At 38.1% G+C, this 27802-nt stretch overlaps 1 pseudogene; it reads right to left on the minus strand.

Moving 5' to 3' along the window:
- Window positions 1-4863: 4863 nt before the first annotated feature.
- Window positions 4864-5654, minus strand: LOC127207108 (protein transport protein Sec61 subunit gamma-like; annotated as a pseudogene).
- Window positions 5655-27802: the final 22148 nt, after the last annotated feature.

Below are 27802 nucleotides of genomic sequence, written 5' to 3' on the forward strand. Positions count from 1 at the left end.
GGCTATCTCCCTGACCTGTGATCTATATTTACACAATTCCATGAATGTGCAGCATGGCCATAGGAAAACAAGCAGAATTTGACAATTGCACATCTTGGGGATGTTAATACTCTTGTCAGAAGCAAACAATTACAGTTACCATCACAAGTTCAAAGGCATTCAGAGAAGGTTGTTTATGATGACAAGTCAAGATGAAGTAGGCTGAAAAGAACCCTTTCTTATTTTAGTAATGAATCTTCTGTTATTTTGGTAGTGAAAAATCTTAGGCAAAATCTCTTATGGAGGAACAGGACATTGGGTGTCCTAAGCTGTGTTGCCACAGGGTGGTGGCCTCATCATTGACAAGCTGGATCAATATGTGAGTCTTAAATGGATACATTTAGCTAATGCCCTTCCCAGGCTCAGGTTAAGCTTTTCAGGCCTTGGTCCTGCCTCATTCTAATCTTTCCTCCTCCATAATTGCCCTATATCCTTGAAGTTCCATCTTGAGACAACGTACCCTAGTATCTGATATTAAGCGTAAATGATTCATCTCTAGCTTGGCTGCCATGTTTGGAGGACACATAATTGCTCAAATAAACAGAATTTATGTTAGTTAGCAAGTTGCTAAAAACTGTTGAAGAGAGGTATCCAATTATAGCTTATAGCTCAGCAGGGTCAAATTTTTCTTAGAAACATCTCAAAAATGCTAATTTCTGGGGTGCTATTCTTGGTCTACTAGATTGATTATTTGAGAATTGGGTCTAAAAATTTGTAAATTTACAGGATTTTGTTACTCTCATTATTGTTTGAAAATAGTCAGACTATGTAGTTAAGTATAATAAAAGGAAATATCCTGAATTAAGGTCTGGGACTGTTGTGACTATTGTCATCTGAGAAGTGCCAGTATAAGAACCAAGAGCATCTTCTACCTGATGACAGTAAGATGCTTGCTCAGATTTCTATTTTTTCAAGTTTGTTCAATTCGTGACCTAAAAGAAATAACTAAATTAGGCTAAAATCATCATTTAGTTAAAAATGCAGGTTTTGGAAAGATGGCTTAAGAGTTAACAATACTTTCTGCTTGGTTCTCAACACCTACTTCCGGTAGCTCACAACTGCGTGTCACTCTAGCTCCCAAGAATTGCATACCAGCTTCTGGCCTCTGTGGGTACCCACATTCATGTGACACACACACACACAAATCAAAAATTAAAAATATATATTAAAAATAATAACTAATATAAACACATTATAACCAAGCACAAGATAACCCTACCATAAATGTGCCCTTAAGCGTTTGTTCTCCTAGGAGATGCACGGAAAGTCAGAGGCATTTTCCTGGGCAAACATGACAATTGCATCAAGTTTATATTTATGTTATTGAATCTGGGAAAAGCTTAGATTTTTGGGAAACAATAAGTCACAGGTAACTAAACAGATGACAATTTCTTCTCTGCCTCTTGTCAAAAAACACCAGTTGGATGCGTCACAAGCAAAACCCCAGACAGCTATAACTTTATTACTCACCCCTGAAGCCTTTGCTTCTGTATTTATCATGCAGCTGAGAGAAGAATGCAGATATTTGACACTTTCAGTGAGGTAGTGTTAGAACCTGTGAGGTCAGTAACATCAGTACAGGCTCTAACGAAAAGAGTGCCAAGTTGTAGATAAAGTTTAATTTATACTAATGGATGCTTTGATTCTTTAGTTAGAGAACAAATTTTGTCTAAACAGTTTGTTTCTCATGCAGTCCAGAAAGCAATCATTCATTATCTCTTGTTCTTATGCAACCAAGAGAACATGTTGATTTAGAGCAGAGATTTTCAAACTTCCTTGTGCACAAAAAGCACCTGTGGATCTTGACACAGTGCAGAACAAGCCTAGACCGGTGCAGGATTTTGCATTTCTCACTTGCTCATAAGTCATGTTGTGTTGTCTGAATGATATGGTCTCAGACCATGATCACATCCCCTTAAGTTCACTAGTATTACTACTCACTAGCTATAAGTATTAGAGGCATCGCTGAAATTCTGAGTCTCTATGTCTTTATTTTAAAATTTTAGTATAGTACAGATAATTATAATATCTAACATGTAGGGTGGTCTTAAGGATAGAATATGATTATCCATACAACATTCTAAAATATTTCTCAGGATATCATGTGTTATTAGTAAATATTTGGTGTCCTTATATCAGAGCACTGTTATGACAAGGGCTCTAGAAAATGAAGTGGGTAATATTATTTTAATTTCTTATATCTAGCATCCTAGAGATGGCTACTGATGGTCATATTGATGATAAAGAGGCAACAGTTAGGTAGATAAATCTCACTTGATTTACCAGATGGAATAGCAAAAGTGATGGCAGAAATATTGGTCATGGAGTCAGAGAGACAGTTTCCTCTGCTTTTTGTCACATGAAATTCTATGCCATGTAGAAGAAGATCAAGGCTGGCAGATCTGGACCCAGGGTGTCTGCTTAATCTATAATACCAACCAAGGACAATGCATGCAGTAAACGTAAAACCCCTATTCAGATCCTGCCAATGGGCATCACATTCTTCACAGTTGTGTGGAGAGTGGGGACTGACTCTGACATGAACTCTGGTGCTCCCTATTTGACCACTGCCCCTTGTGGGGAGGCATTGTGGCACTCTGTGGAAGGGTAAGTAGGCTGCCAGGATGATACCTAATAGGCTGTGATCATATGATGGGTGAGGAGGTCCCCTTCTGTCACAGACCTAGGGAAAGGGAATAGGGAGGGAGGGAGGAACAAGAGGATACAAGAGAAAGGATAACAATTGAGATGTAATCTGAATAAATTACTTAAGTAAAAAAAGAAAACACACACATGAAGAAGAAGAAGGAGAAGGAGAAGGAGAAGGAGAAGGAGAAGGAAAAGGAGAAGAAGAAGAAGAAGAAAATAAGAAGACAAATTGGAGGCTCGGCCCAGCTGGGTGAAATAAATGACACTACTGTCATAGTCTCTCAGTGCATTTCCCTGATGATGTCACTTCAAACCCACCAAATAAAGCAACAGGCATAAACCTTTCATGAAAAAAAAAAAAGAAAGGAAGAAAAGAAATGCTATGCCATGTCCTTTATTTTTCTGTATTGTGGTTTTTTTTTTTTTTTTCTGTATTGTGTTTTTAATTGTAACAGAAGTCTTGATCCAGACTACAGAGCCCTGTATTCTATTCATGTCCTTTTAACTTTAGGACCTTGATCTCAGGATTAAACTCCCAAGAATTAAATTTCCATATTGAAATCTGAAATTGAAAAGATGGATATGTGAGATGTAAATACAGTAGCATCAAATATGATGCAATTATAATCTCAAAAATAAAAAATAAAACACTAAAAAGCAGGATAAAACATTCAGATCATTATCATATTTCACTCAGCAAGTCATTTCTTAACATCACTGTCATCATTTCATCATTTTCATCTTTTAAGGTATCTTCTTGTTTTTTATTAACTGGGTGATCTCTATCAAACTATATTAGCCACTCAGGGCATTATGAAACTGTTCAAGCATGTATCCTGTAGTCAGCTGTTGTATATGTTTGGCAATGTCTTCTAAGAAACTAATTTTAGCTAGTTTTGCAATTGAATATCACTGTACATAGTCACAAAAATATTTATAGTTTAGCATATTGCACACCTATGCTATATGTTGTGGTCTATGGTGCTTGGTTACAGATCTATACAGCATAGGACTGTATTGAATAAAGTGGGCAGATGTAGCTCAGTAGTAAATATTTGCATGTGCAAACATAGAAAATGTCCAATTGTATAGACATTTACCACAATAAAGCTCTCAGGGCCAGAAAATGAGTCAGCATATGTTTAGTCAGTGTGAATGCACAGAGTACAACTCTGTAGTACTGCATAATTTATAAACTAATTGCAGTCACATGCCTATGATATTTGTCATTTTTTCTTTCTTCAATAAGAGATTAATCTCAGCATACTATGATTTTTTCAAACACTTCAAAATTCGTTAAAACTTTTAACAATTTTATTATACTTTGCCTAAAACATGAATTTACTGTGTAGCCATACAAAAATTTTTGCAGCCTTTACATTCATTTTTTTGAATTTTTAATTTTTTTTTATTAATTTATTCTGGTTACATCTCATGGTTATCCCATCTCTTGTATCCCCCCATTCTTCCCTCCCTCCCATTTTCCCCTTATTCCCCTCCCCTAGTAGAAGGATCCAGAGGGTCCTAGAAACCTACAAGTAGAACATTATGATAGGCAGATTTGGGCCCAGGGGTCCCGCTCAAACTAAGGCACCACCCAAGGACAATACAGGTGGTAAACTTTAAACCCCTATCCAGATCTAGCCAATGGTCAGAACATTCTCCATAGTTGAGTGGAGAGTGGGATATGACATTATCACGTACTCTGGTGCTTCGTATTTGACCATGTGCCCTGGAGGGGGAGACCTGGTGGTACTCAGAGGAAGGATAGCAGGTTACCAAGAAGAGACTTGATACCCTATAAGCATATACAGGGGGAGGTAATACCCCTCAGGAGCAGCCTTTACATTCTTATAATAGTTTTTCTATTTTACATTTAAAAATTTTTTTAAATCTCTTGACAAACACACATATTAGGCTCAGCCTATATAAAGGCCCATCTCCTCTTATCTTTGCCTACAGCTAAAGCCTTTGAGGTAATAGCAAGCCCAGATCTATCATTATAACAATAATATTCTTTTTTATGGAAAATTGTTTATTTTGAAATTATTTTAATTTAGAAATAGAGAACCTCATAGGGAGGAGAAAAGAAAAAAAGACACAATGTATGCAGGCAACTCTTTACTTCATGAGTTTGTCACATTCTCATTTGTTCACTAGTTCTCATGATGAGACTCAGCCACCCACAATAATGTTATTGATGGGGATGTAGATCTGTTTCACAAAGAAGCCAATGAATCCCATGACAGTGAATCATATCGCTGTGGCCATGGCGATCTTCTGGAATTCTTTTCTTTCGGATTTGGTGCATCTTTTATTTATTTTTTTAAATTTTTTATTAATTTATTCTTGTTACATCTCAATGGTTATCCCATCCCTTGTATCCTCCCATTTTTCCCTCCCTCCCATTTTCCCCTTATTCCCCTCCCCTATGACTGTTCCTGAGGGGGATTTCCTCCCCCTGTATATGCTCATAGGGTATCAAGTCTCCTTTTGGTAACCTGCTATCCTTCCTCTGAGTGCCACCAGGTCTTTCCCTCCAGGGGACATGGTCAAATATGAGGCACCAGAGTACGTGTGAAAGTCATACCCCACTTTCCACTCAACTGTGGAGAATGTTCTGTCCATTGGATAGATCTGGGTAAGGGTTTGAAGTTTACCGCCTGTATTGTCCTTGGGTGGTGCCTTAATTTGAGCTGGACCCCTGGGCCCAAATCTGCCTATCATAATGTTCTCCTTGTAGGTTTCTAGGACCCTCTGGATCCTTCTACTTTGCTATTCTCCCATGCTTCTCTCATCTAGAGTCCCAGTAGGATGTCCTCCCTCTGGTAAGTGAAGGCTTTCGTGGGACATGCTCCTTGGGCTAGTATGCAGATATAAGTGAGTATATACCATTTGAGTCCAGCTGAATTGAGTGCTTTATGAACTGTCGACTTTGGCTCAACAAATTGCATTACCTGATCCATGACTGTTTGCAGAACGGCAGCTGGAGAGAGAAGAGACACATATCAAACAATAATATTCTTAATGGTATTATCTACTGAAAGGCCTCCTTTGAGGCTGTTCTATAGTTAATTTTTGTCATGTGAGCATGATAATGATAATGAGTCTAGTCTATGAAACATCATTCAATTACTATGTGTTCTCTGCCATTGTCAGTCTAGTATACCTTTGATGGTTGTATGTTCTACATTTTTTTGTAAAAGATAATAGAGTAGGTCTGCTTACATCAGCACCTCTGTTGTATGATTCTATGGCATTATTAACAGACACTAGGAAGTTTTTACCTCTCTGACATGATCAATGTTCTCCATGCAACCCACTGTTGACCAATCTGTTGTTAAACTTTTTACTTTCAAAGTGATTATGAAACCTGATTAAACCTTTAATCCAAAGGTCAACAATCCTTTCTTCTATTAAACATCCTCTATTAAAGGTGAAAGAGTAAATATTATAGGGTTGTTATAGTTAAAATATAAGCAAGTGAGTGTGACCAATAAAACATAAGTTACAAAACATGAGAAATTGGGGTGGGTAGTCATGGCTTATGGACTTTATATTTCCCCGATATATTTTAAAGTATGGGATCTGTAAATGGTCTTTTTAAAAAAAAATAGGAAATGAGTTTCATCCAAGACCTGTTTATGGTCTATAAACACCAGAAGACTATTGTAGGGAAGTTAGTGGCTCCTAGTCGTTCTGTGTCCATCTCACTTTCAATTTTAGAACCTCACAGCCACAGACATAAAGCTTGACCTTGGAGAGGGCCTTCTGAGGACAAACTGCTCCTTTGAAAAACTATGTGAATTGAGAGGAGACTGATTTATTCAGAGTTAACATCTCCAGAGACCAGCTCTAGGGCTACACTGGACTCTTGGTCTTTTGACACTATTTCACTAACTATATTTTCTCTTTCCTTAGCTTGAAAGGAGAAAGAAATTACTTCATTCAGAATAATATACCTTTATTTCCACTAACATTTAAATATAGGTGTGTGCTTTTAAAACGTTTCTGTTAATGGATATGCCATAGTCAGACATGAAAACGCTGCTATGCTTGTTTAATGGAAATACCAGTCCCTTGTCCTTGTCACTTGGCTCTTAAATTCAAGGTTTTCTTTCATTTCTAATAAAAGAGAAAAATCCCTCTCCTTTCACTCACATCCACTCACATTTCAGAATCATTTATTTGGTAGTGAATTAGTAGTGAATAAGATCGCTGGTCACATTTGTCTGTCCCTCAAAGAAATATTGGGAACACAGAACACTGGAAATCACACAGAGACACTTCTTGCTTTCTAGCATGGCTGCTGTGCAGACTTCTATGGAATTGCCTTTGAAATTTCTGTGGGCTGTCCTTGCTGACCAATGTTAAGATAATAGTAGCAGCTTTGCGCTACTGAACGTATGCTACTTATCAAAGATTATTAATGCCTCTGTCAAGTGTGTACACGGCATCTCATTTGGTAGCGGAAGGAAGTGAGACATAGGAGCAGTAAGTCAAGGGGAAAATGATTCTAATGCAAATGATTTAAGCATGCTCAAAACCTCCCTTCATAGAACTAATAGGTACAAATTTCTGACATAAAAAATGTCAACTTGTGTAATTCCCGTTTATAGGAAATGTTCAAAGAAGGATAAATCTATGGAGAACAAAACTTAAGTTATGAAATTACTGAAAAAGCCACAAGGAATGGGTAGACGCATGATATAATATTTTTTCCTTGATGATAACTCATTGTCAAAACAATATTTCTAGAACTTCAGGAGGGACAAGCAGAGAATGAAGATGCTTCTTTGTTTCAGTAGATATGAATAGAGTCTTATGCCAAGTAGTACACAAGAAGATCATGGAACTGTTTTTTTCCCATTAAGGGTTTATCTATACTTTAGATATTTTTCTCTACCAAAGTGTGTTCATCTATTTCTTTGTGGAAATACTATCTCCCAGGCCTTCCTTAAAGGTAATTGCAGATGTACAATCTACTATGTGATTTTATCTATCCTTCTCCTATGAGTCCAACCATATCTCATTTGCAGTGGAGTCACATTTGCTCATGGATACTGAGCAGAACTCCCTTCTCTGAGAGTGTGTAAAAATCCTCTTTATAAAATGCTGTGATTAATTGGTGTCTTTGCCCTCCAGAGTATGTATTACAATGCTTTGCATGTAGTAGACAACCAGTCAGCCTCTGTTAGATGAGTTTGTTGCTTTATTAAGTAATGAAATATTATAAATTATTTTTAGATGGCAAGTAACATTCTGAATACTAAACATTTCATTGTGAATAAGAATATCAAGACTCTTCCTTTAAAACAATGCTTTTCAACATATGGGACATGGTCACTGGAAAACACATATTTCTGATGTTCCTAAGAACTGAGGCATCACTCACTAGCAAAGCTACAGTTATGAAGTAGTGATGAAAATAAATTTATGGTTGGGGATTTCTAAGATCATCAGAAATACGTGGTTGAGAATTCCTGCTCTAGGTTGTAATCATGCCATAGAGGAGACAACCAGTGGACAAGGAGCAGAAAAAGGCAGAGAATTCAAATAAGAATTAATATTATTGAAGAACTAGCTGAAGGATAACTTATTGGTGTGTAGTGGTTCATATCTATTGTCACATCTATGGATTAAGTAAGAAGAGTTGTTGTGACCCTTCTCTGGGTATTGATGAGGGCATTTCCAGACAAGTTTCACTAAGATAGGACATTCACCTTGACTAGGTCAGAAAGACTCACCATCCTAAGTGTAGAGGCTTTGGACTGAATAATAATGAAAACAATAGAAAACCAGTTGCACAGTATCATTCCCCTTTCTCCACCTTCTGGTTGGTGCTATTGACCAAGCTACTCTCTTAGCCATGCCTTCCCAAAGCTGATGGACTTGAAACCTGTGAGTGGAAAGCTGATATAAACCATTAAGTTTCTCTTTGTCATGTATTTGGTCAAAGTGATGAAAAAAGGAAGAAACACTATGATGGGCAGCAGGGAGCTGTTTTAACCAGGCTTTGCATAGATAGAATCTGTGAGGAGGACATTATACTTAACCTTTGATGTGAAACATGAAGAACTACCAACCTTAGGGATACTTAGGTTCAGGAATATGCTAGGTAAAGGATGAGAGAAATAAAAATATCCAGAGGTTAAAAATGCATTGTCTATTGTTGGGGGAGGAGGACAATGAGACAACTGTATATGTGATCTAATGTGGGAGGAGAATAGATGGGAAAAGATAGATCACTAAGTGTCTTCTGGGTCATGGTGAATAATCATATGGCACAATGATTATTCTGGGCATTTACCCACTCCTGGGTATATACCCAAAAGATGGTCCACCATACAACAAGGGCATTTGTTCAACTATATTCCTAGAAGCTTTATTTGTAATAGTCAGAATCTGGAAACAACTTAGATGTCCCTCAACCAAAGAATGGATGAAGAAACTGGTACATTTATACAATGGAATACTATTCACCTATCAAAAACAAGGAATTCTTGAAATTTGCAGGCAAATGGATAGAACTAGAAATGATTGTCCTGAGTGAGGTAACTCAGACCCAGAAAGACATGAATGGTTATACTCACTTAGAAGTGGATATCAACCCAACATAGATGTCCTTTGAGAGACTCCACCCAGTAGAGGATCAGGACAGATACTAGGATGTATAGGCGGACTCTGGGCAAAGAGCTGCAAATTGTATGCAAGAGTTTGGGGGGAATAGAATATGGGGGCAGAGACTCTCAGGAGCTCCATAAGGATCTGTGCACAAGGCGCACAAACTGATGCACCAACCAAGGACATAACAAGCAGAGGACCTAGACCTCCTGATCAGGTGTAGCCAATGGACAGCTCATTCTCCATGTAGAGAGGGGAAAGAGTGGGGGATAGCCTCTGACAAGAACTCTGGTGCCTTCGATTTGATCACTGCCCTTTAGGGGAGAGGTCCTGTCAGAACACAGAGGAAGAGCATTCAGATTATCTAGATAAGATGTGATAGGCTGTGGGCAGACAGTGGAGGAAGAGCACCACACCTGTCAGAGGTCATGGGGACAGGAATAGAATCAAAGGGGGGGAGGGGAGGGAAAAGGAAGATAAGAATGAAGAGATTACAATCTGGATGCAATGTGAATAAATAATAATAATAATAATATTTAAAAAGCACAAAATGATATACATGTGACATCACCTTCAAGAGATCAGTCTCAATTGTTTATTTAAAATACACAAAACAACTAGAGCAGGCAAAGTAAAATCAAGAAGTGGTATTTTGAGTGTAAAGTCCCTTGAGGAAGAGTTTAGAGACCTCAGTCTGGATTATAAAAGGATCTTGATGCTATCATGCATGCACTTCAAAGACTAATTTGAAATTCAAATCTAAGTGTTTTTCTGTCTAAAATTTATTGTTAATTTCAGACACCATTTAATATAAATATGAAATTCTATATGATCTTTACTTAGAGAGACTTCAGGCAGGTCTTTCTGTTTTTATCAAAACCCATAGATGCACATGTTTGTATATAACGTGGTATCCTACTTGCATATAAATTTCAAAAACTTTCTATATATTTTCTAGCATCTACAGATTATTTATCATTTCTAGTATATGAGAATATCATATGGTTAAGCTTACAACATCAGAGTTTATATCATTTTTAGTATAAACTCATTTCTGTGTGTACATGAATGTCTACATTTATAATTATTGTGTGTGCAGATGTTCATGCATGTGTATGCATATATGGAATATGTGGAAGCCAGAAGTCATTATCAGGTGTTTTCATTAATCCTTCTCCACCTTCATTTTTTGACACAGGACTTTCACTGAACCTAGAGATCATTTGTTGGGCATTTCTGGTAAGCCAACAAGCCCCAGAGCTCCTTCTGTCTCCACCTCCCTAGCATGTTGCTGGGAATCCTAAATCAGGTCCTCCTGATTGTTTGTAAGTCATGAACTATTCCCCTTATTTCAAATGCTTTTTATTCTGGTTGGTTGAATATATTCATACAAAACTTAAAGATATAGAGACACTGTTTTATGAGCAAGAAACAACAGAAAGTTAACTCAGAGCATCAGAGAGATAACTTAAATCTCCAGTCCTTGGGATATGGTGGAATATTTTGGAGAAGTTCTTCTGTCTTATTTCTTCCCTAAGGAATGACTGCATTTCCTGTTACCCCAGTATAACACTAGCTGAGGCTCTCATTACTCCATTTTATTGACCAAACTTCTGGCTTTATATTTCCACATACTTCCTCTCATTAAAAGAAAGCTATTCTAACGTGAGGTTTCTCATTAGAATGAATGTTTATGCATGTCGACTTTTATTCCATGAACCCTACAATGAGAAAACACATAGAAAAAACATGGCAAGAGTCCAAAGACCTGGTTCTGGTCTCAGCTTTGCTATAGTGCAATGGTAATGCCTGTCCTTTCTTTTCTCAGTGCCCTGATATCCCTGTGTGCAGGAGAAGGAATTGAATTTGCTGATCTGTGGCTTATTGATTTTTTTTACTGGTTCTCTAGGATGTATTTCTTTCCATTCAAAATTCAGCTAAGTATTGTGAGTTCTTTGTAGTTTTTAAGGATGTCAGAAGTTATGGCTTAGAACATTGACTCAGCAATAATTCTCAAATAGTGTTCCTTTACACACTCTTTCCAACCATCCAACATGCAAATCCTGCATTTGTCTATTCATTATTTGGGAATTTTCCTTAGACTGTCTTCAATTCCCCAGATACTGTGCTGAGTGGTGGATATAGTAGAGTATATTTTCTGTTCTTTTAGGTTTTTTTTTTTTTCATATGGAGACAGACACATCCTTTCATAGGTACCACATAGTGTAGTGAGTGGTCTGTGGAAAGATACAAAGAACATGAAGGAAGTACAAGTATAGTACCAAAGCAAAGCTGTGGGAACAATTCCAGGGGATATGGCAGGACTAGGTGACTCTGGTGACTAATTTTTAAAACAGAGAAAGACTTTCCAAGTAAGTAGAGAGCGACAGGTGTTCCAAGAAGATAAAGCATTTGAAAACACACCATAAGGGGTTACTACTCAGAAGGCTATTACAGTTAGATGACAGAATAGCAAACATGAGTGGGGTGAGAAGGTCCAAGACTAGGGATTTAGACAAGGGCAGATCATGTAGTACCTCATACATGCTATCAAAGAGTCAGAATGAGTAAATTAAAATAAGTGTGAATTATTTGAAAGAAAAAAAAAACAGCCATTGGACATTGTGCTAATTGCTGCTTTAGTGTGCACAGTAAGATATACTCTATAGACTGATAGCTGGCACATATAAGCATGTAGCTCTGGCTCAGAATTCTGTCTGTACCATATGCTATCCAGGTAAACTAAATAAAGTGCTTGACTTCCTAAAAGACACCATCCTTTTTATTTGCATTAAGGCTTGAGAATTAGATTACATATGCAGGATTATGAGTATGTCTTCACTTCAAAATTTTATTAATGTTTAGCTGCTATTGTGAGTAAATTTGACATGTTCCTATGTTCCTTCCTAGTTTTCTTTCTTCCTTCCATTCACAGTTTTATCAGGCAAAGAGGAAATTTTAAAGTCATGAAGCCATATAAACACACACACACACACACACACACACACACACACACACACACACACACATACACACACTAGTGGTCCATCCAAGCAGGACTTTTCAAAACAGAAAATTCTAGTGTATATTGGTAGAAGTACATAGTCCACAACCATAGAAATGGAGGCTGTAGGTTTAACTCAAATATTTCCTTATATTTATTCTTCTTTCAAGAAGGAAAAACAAATGATTTAACCTCCTCACATGGATGTGAAGAGAAACACAGTGGTGAAATGCATGAGTTTATCTTTCAGTGGTCAGCATTCATCCGGATCCTGGCTCTTACTAGTCATGTGACATAGGCAAAGGAACTAGATTTTGGAACACTGGTTGTTTTCTGTGAAAGCAGAGATTGCATCATCTACAGATAATAAATTAGAGTTAGCCACAGTGGAAGTTCTGTTGTCTTTAATAGCTCAATTATATTATGTAAGCATGTTTTTGGTTTAATCCCAGGCGTCAGATATGGTGCTTCTTCAGATTGTACAGAGCAGCAGACAATTTGCCTCATGTAGCCTCTGAGAGGGATGTGGTCTTTGCCAGGTGCAGATAGTTTAATTCTAAGAACTCTGAGAAGGTATGCATACCAGAGCCCAGAGATAGGAGGGATCTCGGGAAGAAGAATGTGGTCACCCCCTCCCCTGTTGCTCCTGTTTTCTCTTGATGTCATTTGAAGAGAAGTTGGAGATATCCTGAAATGAAGATTGGACTTTTCCCAAGGAACCCAATGACCCAAACCAGCAGGAAGTAGCTAAAGAGAACTGTGCTCCTCTCCCCACTAGCCTTCTATCCCTGGTGTTGGAGTGTTGGAAAGAATTAGGGTAGAGTAGGCAGAAAGTGATGTAATAGGTCTGAAAAAGATGCCAACAGTTGACAAAATATCAATTCATATCAAAGTGTCTCAAACAGAGTAATATTTCAGTAAATGTTAGGTATTATTCCTTGTAGTTTTTTTAATGTTTTTGTCAGGATGTGTATAAATTTTTAATGTAAATCTATTGTTAATGTTGAAATTGTTTTGTTCAAGTGTTTTTGTTGCTATTCTTTTATCTATCTATCTATCTATCTATCTATCTATCTATCTATCTAGTTTAGTTTTTTAACACAGGGTTTCTCTGTGCAGCTTTGGATGTCCTGGACTTGCTTTGTAGATTAGGGTGTTGTCAAACCACAAAAATCTGCCTGCCTTTGCCTTCCTGATTACAGGTGTGCACTACCATGCCAAACTGTTGATAGTCTTAGTATCTGTACTGGTTAGTAATACCAAGGGTAAAAACACCCATATTTAGACTTTATGTATATGTTATAGATCCAGTGTAAAAACAATCTGAAAAATCTTTTGAAAAGGTAGACTAGGACCAAATTTTATCTTTTACCCAACATCTGTCGTCCAGAAGAAAGATCTCTTTCTGTTACCTCAGAAGTTAGATGAAAAGACCTTTCTTGTTAGGAAGAAAGACTTTGAAATGGTACCAGCAGTGAGCAGGCAGTCTACAAGGACGGCCAATGGAGGTACCTTAAGCGTGGAAGTGGGGTGCAGGGCCTGTTGCCAGTCTTGGAACACTGAGATTCATGGCACCTGCCCAATTCAAGAAGCCAGACTGAGTTTTTACAAAGAACTTACAGCTACATTTTACTGTGAGGACTGTGCCATTGGGCTCAAAAAGGAGGATTGAAGGGCAGAACTTGGCTCTCAGAGTCAGGAAGGATTGGTACTAGAACAAACATGGTAACTTGCGAGACATCAGAGAAAATTATCTCTAAGAGAAAGACATGCTTGTCTTAGCGTATTTTTCTATGTGGTTACATTTTATTGGTTCTTTCTGTGTCATAAATAGCCTATTTTTAGTTTTTTATGTAACTTTAGTTTTGATCTTATGAGTTAAGAATGACTAATACCAGAGGGTATGACCTTGGAGCAAAGCATGGTGGGAATACACATTTCTGGGTGCCTGTTCCCTCTGTGCCTAGAGACGTGGACTCAAATAAAAGTGAAGGTCACTGTTCCATTAGATTTCATTTCTTTGGAAAGTAAGGCAGGGCTTTTGAATATGTCTTTGCTTCTCATTCTTATTCAAGGTTTTCCAAAGACAAATCCGCTTCAAGAGAGGAGACTGTAGTAAATTTAATTGGAGCTTTCAAACAATATTCAAGGCAGAATAGGGAAAATCAAGAGTAAATTAAGCATTGAAAAAAAAAAAAAGAAAGCTTTTAATGGCCATCACTTCTTCTATCTTGCTGACTCAAAAGAGCAAGTGAATGATTCTCATTTTTCTGAAAGGCACAACTCGTCAATAGAAAATGTTAATCACCTTCACCCTTTTAATGAAAAAAAAAAAAAGATAGAGAATTACATCTGTGAGATAGAGATTTTATTATTAAAAATAAAGGGTTTTGTTGACTAGTAATGCAATTTGCATGTTCAAGCTTTAGTGGGCCACTCAGTCCTAGACCATACTTATGGGGGTTGTTTGAGGTGCTAAATAACCAGGGGAAGTTGAAACCATATTATCAGCCAATGGACTATAAAGGTGGATAAGAAGATCTCACCGGGTTTTGCTGACTTCACTAAGGTCATTCAAGAGCATAATGACAGACACAGAATAGGAATTAAAAGTATCCAAATTTCAGTCTGTCTGTCCCAATAATATGAATAGTTCATGATCACTTTTGGTAAAAAAAAATTTTTTTGGACCAAACTATTTTTTTTCTCGTGGTTTTTGGGCTGAGATTCTCCAGTCTCTATTCTTTCTGGGCCATGTAGCATGACCAGCTGATTTTTCTCAGTAGTTTTAGCGACCTTAGATATGTGAGAGTTTACAAATTAGTGTATTTCACCATCGTGTACTGTCATTTAAATCCTTAGGATTTAAGGGTATTGGAACTGGGGTAGTTTTAATCCCACATGTTATTTTACCAAAACAGAGACACATCCAAGGACAAAATCACTCAAGGTAACACCCTGTTGTGACGTTAAATGTCCATCAATATGTTCCAACAATTAATGAAATTGCTGATAAGAAATTGAATAACGGAAGAGATAAGAAAAAAAAAAACTGTTCATTGTTTGGCAGGTAATTTTTATCATTCCCTAGCTGTGGAGCCTCTGAGTGATTTCTAAGTCTCTAACTCTCAGCCTCTGTCTGTGCTAGGCAGTAAGTAGTTGCAACAGGATCTACTCCATATGGCCTATGAGGATTATTTGATGCTCTGAACATAACTCTCAAGTAAAAGCCTGTGACAACAAGAGCCCAGTACATGAGAGCCATCATAAGGTACTCTCAGGTCAGAGGCAGACAGGAAGTGAGTGAGGTTCATGAGGACGGGCAGTACTGGAGGGAGCTTTAGTCTGTTAGTTTCCATACACCCGATCACTTTGGGAAAACAAGGCTGAAGATAATGGGAAAAGGAAACATGTCCTTCAGCAAATCACTCACTGTTGCCGAGAGTCACTGTGGTGATTAGTAAACCCCCTGAATCAGTTTGTTCACTACTCGAGGGATAACAATCTCTTGGGACTTTGAGTGGCAAGCTCAGGGTTCCAAGGAGGATCCCGGACAGGATACTAACTTAGGGGACATTGATTTTTTACACAGGCTTACTCTGGAGATTCTCTTAGATGTTTGGAGCATTTAGAAGAGGCCCAGAGTGTGTACCTTACTCACAGAAGCAGTTTCCCAGAAGTCACCTTGCCCACTTTGTCACTGGAGCCAAACTCCAACTTTCCTATTTGATTAACAATTTAGACTCTATGGTTTAAAAATAGTTTCTGGAAGTCCCACTGTGAGGCTTCCATTAAGAGTTCTTAATTCTCCCTAATAAGGCCACTTGTAAGAGAGGAGAATTCTTATAAATGGGATTGTTAAAAGATGAACACAGCCTAGATAAAAACCATAGTGAAAATGGGAATTTGGAGATGATTGGGGTACTCGGGAAAATTTTCTAGTTTCAGGTTTATAAATGAAAGCAAAAATGGGCACTCAGACAGGATGTGGTTTAAACTGGCTCCTCCATGATAATCATAATTTTTTCCACATTAAAAAGAGTAGTACATCTATACAAAGAAAGAAGCCTTGAATGAGTATTTTTAAAACATTTTTAGGCAGTCATTCAGTATTAAATAGCTACAAGTAACCTATATCTACTCAGTTATCCATGTATCTATCTGATCATGACAAGTTGGCAGTGGCAATCTCATCCCCAATATCCCTTAACTAAAGCCAGGTCTTCAATGAAGGGTGACACTCAGGTACCAGGATAAAATTTGAGTATAGACAGACAATCCATAAAGCAAAAGAAAGTCACAGTCTTCAGTGCTACTTTCCAAGGCCTATCAATAGCCCACCATGAAGAAAGTTAAATATTTTTAACTCAAACAAGGCATAGAAGAATACTACTTTTATTATTATTCTAGACAAACATTGCCATGCAAGTTCAAGTTTATTGCATGGAGATTTTTCATAACCTAGAAGTTCTTTTTTGCAGGTGTGACTATATGGAAGACTTCGTCTTTTACAAAAAGTTCCAAGAGATGCAGTGGCAGATGCTCTTGACTTTTATGTCTCTAGTTGCCTTCAAAATCACGTTAAGAGTCATCAGTTCCTCTGTAGGACTTTTTTTTTTTTTTTTTTTTTTTTTGCAGTGAATCTTTTTTTATTATTAATTTATCCTAGTTACATCTCAATGGTTATCCCATCCCTTGTATCCTCCCATTCTTCCCTCCCTCCCATTTTCCCATTATTCCCCTCCCCTATGGCTGTTCCTGAGGGGGATTACCTCCCCCTGTATATGCTCATAGGGTATCAAGTCTCTTCTTAGTAACCTGCTGTCCTTCCTCTGAGTGCCACCAGGTCGCCCCCTCCAGGGGACATGGTCAAATGTGAGGCACCAGAGTACATGAGAAAGTCATATCCCACTCTCCACTCAACTGTGGAGAATGTCCTGTCCATTGGCTAGATCTGGGTAGGGGTTTCTTGTGGAAACACTGGTTGTAATCTGTTCTGTATGCAGGGTAGCCAATCAAGCTCTAGATAGGCAAGGTCCTCGGGGATTGTCTAAGGTATTATTAATAATCTTCATCCAGGAATAAGATCAGAGGAGCACATGTTCACCATATAAATGCAATAAACACACACCATATCTCTAGCTATGATGACTACGTTATTTCCTCGAGAATAGACTCTTACTCAGTATTCAATAATTACAATGATCCTGAGAAATAAATGCAGTGCATATGGAGAAAATCTCTTTTTATGGAAGAGAAAAATATATCACTGCAGCTCCAAGTGATTCAATTAAGTACTACTATTTTTATATGTAGAGTACTCTTGGCTTGAAATATGGACAGTTTCTTGGCCTTTACACTGCTCAGTTGATTCTATTGAGTCAAACTCTAACTCAATAACTCATGTTTATCAAATATAAACTGGGATGCTGCTATTTCAGAGGCATTGTTACTGGCAAGTGGGGTATGTCACAGAATGAAATCAACAAAAATTCTTGCCTTTGTCACCAGGCTAAACAGAAATATCTTCCTAAATGTAGTGTCTCCTATATACTACCACCTTGGGCACCACAGCTTAGGGCTCATTAATGAAACAGTGGGCATAACGGCAGAAAATTACCATAGTGATGTGGAAAGAGTACCAAAGTACCCAGAAGAGTGAGCAGGGTAGACAGAATTAGAAGTTTAAAGTAGAATAACTAGAAAGACTATGTAAGCCTTCCTTCTTTGAGAGGTTAGTTACTTAGAGCTTGAATAAGAACATCAGTAAAGTTTTGTTGTTGTTATTGATTTTATTGTCACAAAACACTGGAGAAAGCAACCTATTTAAGGGTTATTTATATTATTTGAGTTCACTGAGTGAGATTCTCCACCCCACTGAAATGACATTTAGCTTTCTGTTTCCTGGTCTGTGGTGTGAGAGAACATCATTCCTGGAGGGTATAATGGAGTACAGATGCTCACTATATGGTGGACAGGAAGTAAAGAAAAGAAGAGACAGAGACACCATATACTTTTCAAGGCACACCCAGTGACCTATTCCTAGAATTATGCCCAGTGACCTATTCCAATAATTATGCCCAACCTCTTTTTCTTTAAATGTTTTTATTATTAATTTATTCTTGTTACATCTCAATGGCTATCCCATCCCTTGTGTCCTCCCATTCTTCCCTCCCTCCCCTTTTCCCCTTATTCCCCTCTCCTATGACTGTTCCTGAGGGGGATTACCTCCCCCTGTATATGCTCATAGGGTATAAAGTCCAACCTCTTAATATCCCACCTAGCATGAGCACATTAATGGATAAACTAGTCTTTAATATCCAGTAATATCTCAACAACATTAACATCTAAGAACTTTAACATATGACCCCCTTTAAGGGACTACCTTATAGTCATGTTATTATTAAGGAGGCTCAGAAAAATCACTTAGGCCAAAGCTTCCAGTTTTGTCCTAGCAGACAAAACAAAATGGGGAAGGTTCCATGGAACCTGTCATGGCTGGAACACAGTGATGAATGAAGACAACTGTAGTATATGCTGAAGTTATTAAAGCAATAATATCAAGTCATGTAGGGACCTATAGGTCATTGTGATCTCTTTAGCTGCCACTTTGAAAGGACTCTAGCTCCTTTGATGAATTATGAGCATAGTAGTGGGCAGTATCTAATTTTATTTGTTCCCGTCTTGCTGTATTCGGAATAGTTTAAAGCATTTGATGGTAGAATAAAGAAGTCCAAACTTGGTATATATCATAAAGAAAAGTTTATGAAACCCTTTGAGTTTGTCTTGGATAAACATAAAGACTTTTTGTGCCCTCTTTTAATGGATCATAATATGACTGAGGAGTTCTCATAATGAACACAAAGACTTTGACACCTAACTCTGAAGTCATACTTATAATCTTGTAAACTGTTTCCCATCTGGAGCAACCCTGAAGATTCCACATAGAGAAAGGAGATGTATGCTTGAGCATGGCTACTTTCTCCTTGGCCAGTCACATCATGCTGTGGATTGTACAGATTTCAGAAATGAGGGAAAGAGAAAAGAGCATCATTTGTGAAAAACCCCAGGTGGCTCTGTCTTTTTAAGCTGTGTTAGTAGACATTGTTGGGATTCTTACTTACTATTTTATTTTCCAAAAAAAGAGAGAAGAACACAGATGGAACAAACCTCTCCTCGTATCTCTTTAAATCACATTTTCACACTATTACCCCCTTCAGTATCCCAACATGCATCTGACACCCGAGAGACTATGAATCTCTAAGTTATTGTGACAGAGTATATTGAAGACCAGAGAAGAGCCTAACAACAAACATGAAAACAAAAATAGGTTTCTTTTTCCTTTCTTTCTGAAAAAAAAAAAACCATAAACTTTCTCTGAACATCACAGAAGTTATTACTATTTATTGAAATTCTTTCAAAATTATATCATCACTCACTAACCAATTCCTGAAGATGTTTAAAAATCAAAAACGGTAGAGATCTTTTTCTTTTATCTTCTACCGATGCTGAGATATTACACCAGACATGTTTCATCAGTGGCGTAAGATTAGAAGATGAACTATTTTCAAAGAAACTTGCATAATTGTCCTCAGATAGCCTTGGATGTGGGAAAGGGAAATCATTATGTGTGTTTTGGGCTAGCTATACCAGATTTGGAGGTGATATCCCATGTAGCAAGCTAGGTTGGAAAGCAGAACAAGTAGACTTATTTATTGTGACAACATCTGGAAGAGAGGCAAAGTGATCCAGCGACTCTTGCACCTTTAGGACCGTGAAGTGAGAGGAAAGTTTGAAGAGAGGGCTAAGAATATGCAGAGGGAAGCAGTCTCTGTCAAGGTATGCTCCTGCCTACCAGTGACCTATTCACAGTTTGGTCTTTAGTCTTAACCTGTAAGGTATTCTTACAAGTTGTTAAAACTATGTTGAAAATCTCTTTCCAGGAGACAAAGTTCTCCTCCAGGAGACAAAGTTCTCCTCTGGCTTGTGCCTTTATTCTGTTCCCAGAATAAGACTACTGGAGACATTAGCATTTCTTTGGAGTCTATTGTTTCACTATTCTCATAATCAAAAATTGAGAGACACAAGTGTCTCTTTGGAATGTGATTACTTATACCAGGGCTGTCACCCTAAGAACTGCTATAGGAATACTATATAAAATCATAGATTATATTATTAGTCTCTACAGTATCACCTCAAATAGTGGATAATTAAGTTACGGAAGCCAGTATTATATTCATTCCTCCATAACATAGTTAAATAGACTTAAAGAGATGACTGTCACTTTGCTATGCTGTCAATAGTGTTTTTTTTTTTCCCATGTAAGTGGGACAAAAGGTATGTACTTGTTACAGTTCTTGTTATAGCAGCTCCATAGGGGAAAGATTCACATCACAAACAGTCTAAAAATCGATAAGGAAGAAGAAAGCATGACTGTAAAAGTTTGAGGCACCAGTCACATGGGGCTTATTGTCAGGAGTCAGAGATCTGAAAAGTGGAGACATTTAGCCCCCGCTCCTACAGTGACTCATTTCCTCCACATCCTAAGGGTTCCACAACCTTCCAAAACAGTGTCAAAAGATGGAGATCACATGCTTAAACACATGAGACTAGAGAGGGGGGTTCATTTCACATTCAAACCACTGCAGAGTGTTTACAAGAATAGCTACATGGTGAAGCTATGTCTACTTTTTAAATTCCAGAGACAGTAAAGTTAGAGCAATGCTGTAAAACTTACTCAGACCATACTGATACAAGCCATACACATCAAGTAGCAGCAAGAAGGTTTAGGGGCTCACCGAGAACCATGTACGGATCCTGACTTTGTCATGTTTGTTCTTTCTTTTAAGTTTATTGCATGAGAGTTTCACATATGCCTATTAATAAATACTGAAAAATTCCAAAAAGTTTAGTTCCTATGGCTTGGCAGGTGCTTCTGAAAATAGACTCTTACATATTTGTCACTTAAAAGCCTTCCAGTGTGACTCTAAATGACAATAGCATGGATTCTTTAGGCATGCTATTCACTCAGGTCATGCTCAAAGCAGTGAAAACTAATTGCATAAGCCATATAATATATATGCTCCAGATATCAAGACAGTGTAGTAGTGTTAATACTTTGAATATTTTTACAAGGGGGTTCATGAAATATTTCTTCTTCATTGGCAGTCTTTTCAGCTGTACTTGATTTGATGAGTTCATCTAGAAAAAAAGGATAAAGTATTTTCAGCATATTAAAACAGTGATCAAATATCAAAAGAAGGAGAGACCAAAGGAAAGAGAATGATTCTTTTATCAGAAATACAGACTAGGAAGAAAGGCATTGGAGACTAGTGTCTTTGTGATTATAGGATGCCTGAGTAGGATGAATATGTGTGCACTCCATGAGAGAGGGAAAGCATGGGACCCAGGTCTTTAGAGGTAATGGAGAGTTATTGGCTAAGATTGTTGGCTCTGCCCTCATTACAAACCTCAGCCTATGATGTGTCCGTGTAGAGCTGCACCACTGGGAATATTTGGACTGTACTGGTTAACTTAGCTGAATAGTACCCCAAGTTCAATATCCATCCCTCGTCGATCATACCTGTCATTTTGCCTCCACCCCTATCTTCTTTCCTTCTCTTGTGTTCTCTTATTTTAGTCCACTGGAATTTACTTATTATCTCTAGTATGTGAGTGAATATAAGGGCATCCATTGCAATGTGAGTGAGCAACCTATTAGGGGGTGCATCTTTGACTTTTCTCAGAAACCATAAACAGCCAATAGCTTCTCAGATAGATGGGTAGCTGCATGAGATACCCTCTCCTCCACCTCAGCATGCTCGGATTTGATATGGCTTTGATCTTGTTCAGGTCTTGTGCAGTAGTAGCTGTGGCAAGTAACCTTAAATATTAATGCATATTGTCTCATACTGATCTCACTATTATGGACAAGAGACTATTTAAATAGCTACCATGCTGATTTTTTTTAGTACCACTAAATGTCTTCTATCCAGAGCATTGCCTGGTTCATTTCTCAGTCTGTAACACATCAAACATGCCTTTGCAGTGTCTACTAAATTCTCTCAATAGTCGTTAGCAAGAAGGCTTCTTCCTATAGGCCAGAAGTGAATTAAGTTCAAAGGCTTCTTCCAAGTTTCAGATGAGAGAAGAGAACCGATTCCCCAAAAGGCAGAGTCACACTGCTTTCTCCTATGTGTTGCTCTCTTTGGTCTAACTGCAGGCCCTGCTGGTGTGTGTGGGGGGGGGAACAGTATCCTTTATCTTCTCTTTAGACCCTTGATACAGTCAGTAGGAATATGTGGTAGGACAGGTGTGCGAACCAGGAATAGAAAATTAGAGGGAAAAGTGGGATATGACTGTCATAATGTACCAATTAACAGAAACAATGCAACAACATGCATCATGGCAACAAAACAAAACCAAACAAACAAAACAACAACAAAAATGGTTTCTTTTTTCACCATCTTTGCTCATTATAGTCAAAATCCTTAGAAAGGTGCTTACATGAAAGAAATTCTTTAGCGCCAGTTCTTTCAAGAACAGAGTGGTTTCTGTGGGATCCACTGTGTAGGACAAAAGACTAATGAACACAAAGGCATGCCTCATGTCCTGAACCAGCAGATTAGATAATTTCACTGACTCTTTCAAAGGGCAGTGAGTCCCTCTCTTGCAATATATGATTTACAGCTACAAACATGTTGTGCTTAGATGTAAGAGCCAAGAATCTATCTGGATATGTCTCCTCTAGGCTCCCAACCAGTATCATCTCATTACACATATGTATTTGAAATGAAGGCTATGCCATGTGATCCCACTCTGTTGGGGGCTTTACTGCTTAAAATTCTGAAGGAAAACCCCCATCGAGGGGGCCTGATGCCTTGTCTCAGACTGTGCATGGGAAGAAAGCTCACATCTGTTAGTATTTAGCGTGCATCATTGAAATTCTTGCAGCGAGTCTGGATGTAGCTGGTGTTCCCTTCCCTGAGTTTGGCCTAAGGCTAGCTTATAGAAGGCAAGGGAGACACACAAGAAGGTTCCCAAGCAGGCTTGGAATGATTTAGTTTTTGTTAGAATGGCTCTTCTAACATGGTGACTTGTGGGCTGGGGGAAATGGCTTCCACAGTTGCCTTGTATCATTATTTGGGGGCTTTTACTGGGGATATTTGCAAGCTCCCAGGGAGGCTTCTATTGCAAGGGAGAAGGAAAGGGGTTTGTTTGCTCTGTTTTTCATTGGATCTCATTCTAGAGAAGGGCTTGGTACTACATTTTTGATGCTATAATTTTTTTGAGATTTTTTTATTAATTTATTCACACTACATCTCAATGGTTATCGTGTCCTCCCATTCCTCCCTCCCTCCCTCCCATTTTCCCCTTACTCCCCTCCCCTATGACTGTGACTGAGGGGGACTTCCTCCCCCTTTATATACTCATAGGGTATCAAGTCTCTTCTTGGTAGCCTGCTATCTTTCCTCTGAGTGCCACCAGGTCTCCCCATCCAGGGGTCGTGGTCAAATATGAGGGGTTTGAAGTGTACGGCCTGTATTGCCCTTGGCTGGTGCCAACACTATGGAATACTACTCAGCTATTAAAAACAAGGATTTCCTGAAATTTCTGGACAAATGGATTGAACTAGAAATGATCATAATGAAACAGAAAGAGTCAAATGGTATATACTCACTTATATCAGCATACTAGCCCAAGGGGCATGTCCCATGAAAATCTTCACTTACCAGGAAACTGGGACAGAGGGGAAGACATCCTATTGGGACTCTATATGAGAGAAGCATGGGAGAATGGCAAAGTAGAAGAATCCAGAGGGTCCTAGAAACCTACAAGGAGAACATTATGATAGGCAGATTTGGGCCCAGGGATGCTATAATTTTAAAAAGTGTAAAATGAATCTCAGTTTCTGAATGATACTACATAGTGTCATTATCAACTTAGAACACCTATCTAGACCTAAAAACATCTTAAACCCTAAGCAATTAAGCTTCATTGTAAAACTAAGCTACCTGGTCTTCATCTCCCTCAGAGACTTGAGAAGGAGTAAACTTAATTATCTGAGTATGGAAAGATGTCTTCTTCAAGGCTGTCAAATACAAATAGCCAGAACACTAAGAATGTAAAATTCATATAACTCTTGATTGTGCCATGGTTCTTTTTACCACAGATAATCTATGCTGTGTGTGTATATATATATATATATATGTGTGTGTGTGTGTGTGTGTGTGTGTGTGTGTGTGTGTACACATATGCACAAAAATAATTTAATTAAAATTTTAAAAGTATAAAATGCAGAAACTTTAGAAAAAAATTCATCCTCCCATCAAAATTAAGGGAAGGTATATATAGAGACTTCCCACTTACACTACCACCAGCCCTCAGTGGCAAAATATATTCCATTCTTAGCATCTTTCTCTAGCATACTATGTTTGTTGCAGTTGATAAATCTACATGGACACATCATTATCCCTCAGATTCCTAGAGCCTATGTTGCTGATTTGTAACGACACGTGTCTCTCATTATAATATACCATTAAAACCAGTGTCCTAAATAATTTGCTCTGTTCTTCTGCATTTTTCACCTTCTACCTAGTCCCAGAAGGCAACTGATACCTTTGCCATCGCCCATTATGGCAAGTACTCTTTTTGTTGGTGTCTAATAACTATATGAAATGATGGTTTTCATAATGGCGTTTTGAAGTATGGAAGATATTTTGAACATAAGCGCTACGCATACAACTGCTCCATCAGGTTCTCTTGTCCTCATTATTCCCACTGATCCTCTTCATGGCTCAAACTAGTTTCTGTTTTACTTGATGACCCAGTCACTTTTCTTAGGTTTGTTTTCCACTCCTATAATGAGGAATTATTTAGAGGCACATGAGCACCTTACTAATGTATACATAGCTAAAGAAAATGTCTCCCTCTTCTCTATTCAACTGTCTATAGATGCTCAGAGTGGGGTGACATATCTTTAATGCCACCTCTCTCCATCCCAGGATAATGGGGGGCTCAATCATGTTTTAAAATACGCTGTCTTTTTATGCCCTGATACAGACACAACCATGCTCATTCTATGCAGGAAGAGAGATAGAACTGGAATCCAGAGATTCTTCTTGATATGAGCCTTGAATACTCCAGGCTGGACTCCAGATTTTCCTACTGGGTCAGTGCCCTTTCAAAACTGGGATATCATGCATAAAAATGCCTATTACTTTTTTTAAAATCATTTTTGCTTCTGTACATACAAGTGGTTACCTCTTTCTTTCTCTCCCCCTCTGCCTCTCCTCCCTCCGTTTGTATTTGTGAATGCAGATGCATGTGCATGTGTTTGGACATGTGACATGGTAGCCAGAGGCTGGGGTATTGTTCTCATTTTGCCTCTACATTACTTACTGAAGCAGAATCTCTTGATGAACCTGGAGCTCACCTCGTTTGCTTAGTCTAGCTAAACAGATTTCCCAGGGGATCCTCACCCCCTGGCAACTAAACCCAGCCACCTTTCCCTAAACTCAGGCCCTCATATTTTCAAGGCAAGCATTTCACCCAACATCTCCTTAGCTCCTATGACTTGTATCCTACCATGCTTGACAAAGGCCTTTGCCAAAGGCTTTAGGCAAGGGCTTTAACTTAAGTGGAAAAACCCTTCTGAGACAATATTTTGAAAGATTTAAAATTATTGTCAGTTTATGGGCCTTTTTACACTGTGTAAAAACCACAGGCTTGCTTACTTTGAATGCAAGATCAAAACAGAAGGTTATGAGCGCTGATACTTTCAGAGACTTAGGGATCATGCATCAATGGACACCATGGTTCAGTAATGAAATGACTCTTCCGAGGTGAAAAGTGTCTCATTTACCACTTATAATTTAGCTATGGATGCAGACATTTTAAAAGGTTCCTGAAAACAGAAACAGACGTTTTAAAAGCAACAGCCCTACCCTTAACCTCAGTGCATTATTGTCTGTGACAAGCTCTAGCTCATGGGTCATGCCAAGGCTTTTGCACAAAGAGCTATCAGTGAAGATCTGTGCATGGAATTAAATGACTGAAGGCATGGTTCCTCTGGCTGTTTTACTGGCCTCATGAAATCATATTAAATCTGTATCATTTACCAAGCTTGGTTGTTTGCAATTTTCTTTATCTCTAACAGACTATATAAGTGACTTGGAAAAGGAACACGTGTTGTTAGAAACAGTGAGCACGTCAGTACAAGACAGCTTGAGAATAGAGGAAAAAAATGGAAAAGGAAAGCACACACACACACACACACACACAGACACACACACACACACACACACACACAGTTCCACCATAGTAGTCCATAGAGTGTTGATCCAACAGAAAACTTGAAACTACATGGTTCAGGATTTTCTGTTTAACTCATCAGCTTGCATGAGCTGCCCAGGCCAGAAAGGACTTTTTCTTCGAAAGTTGAGTTCTCAACAGTAAAGGGGACAGTTTTAGAGAAAGTTGTCATTTATTACTTTGAATATATCAGAGGGCTACTGGATCTGTGGATGCTAGAAGCTTCATGTGAAACTCCAACACCGGGAAGAGCTGGGCTGCCTACAGAATGCTATGGAGGGTTTCTCACAGCATATTTCTTATATTTGTGGTTATGAGCCTAGCCTGTAATGGCTGAGCCATCTCTCCAGCGCCCAAAATATTTCTATTTGATTCTGCTTTATACCTTGTGCTCTGGTAAATGCAGCTAACAGAAATGTAAACAGAATTCCTGCTTATTGTCATGTTTATAAGTTCTTTTAAGGTAAAGCTGTGGCAAAGCTTTTGCCTGATGATCGTCAGGGATTGGTACAGTTAGGGTGGGCCTGCCTCTTGAGGTTTCAGCACTTGCTTTTACATTTTTCTTAGGTAAGCAAGCAAAAGACAAAGCAAGCAAGCAAAAATAACTACACTGATATATATATGATACATATATGATATATATGATCCATATATATGTAACATGTATGGATAAATAGATTGACAGATGATAGGTAGAAAATAGCTCTCAGGGCTAGAGAGATGCCTCAGAGGTTAACAGCACTGGCTGCTCTTCCAGTGGACCCTGGTTCAATTTCTAGCGCCCACAAGGCAGCTCACAACTATCTGTAATTCCACTTCCACAAGATCGAACACCCTCACACAGACTTAATTACAAGCAAAATACAATACACAAAAAAAGGAATCATGAAAAAAATTAAAAAACATTTCTCAATATAAACACATGGATACAGATTTAAAGTGTTAGTGGTGAATGATTAGAAAATTACTTGAAGAATGCAGAAGATAAGAAAAGGCTTTATTTTGATGTTACCTTCATCCTGAGTTCTAATTTACTTATAACAAATGTTCATTAGGTATAAATGAAAGAATTTACACAATTAATATACATTCTTTCATTCGTTAGTTGTTGCTCATTTGTAAAGGCCTTCTATGGACTAAAATAAAAATTTGTGACATTAATCGAAGGTAAAT

Source organism: Acomys russatus, chromosome 2 (assembly GCF_903995435.1).
Source record: "Acomys russatus chromosome 2, mAcoRus1.1, whole genome shotgun sequence".
NCBI classification, from domain to species: Eukaryota; Metazoa; Chordata; class Mammalia; order Rodentia; family Muridae; genus Acomys; species Acomys russatus.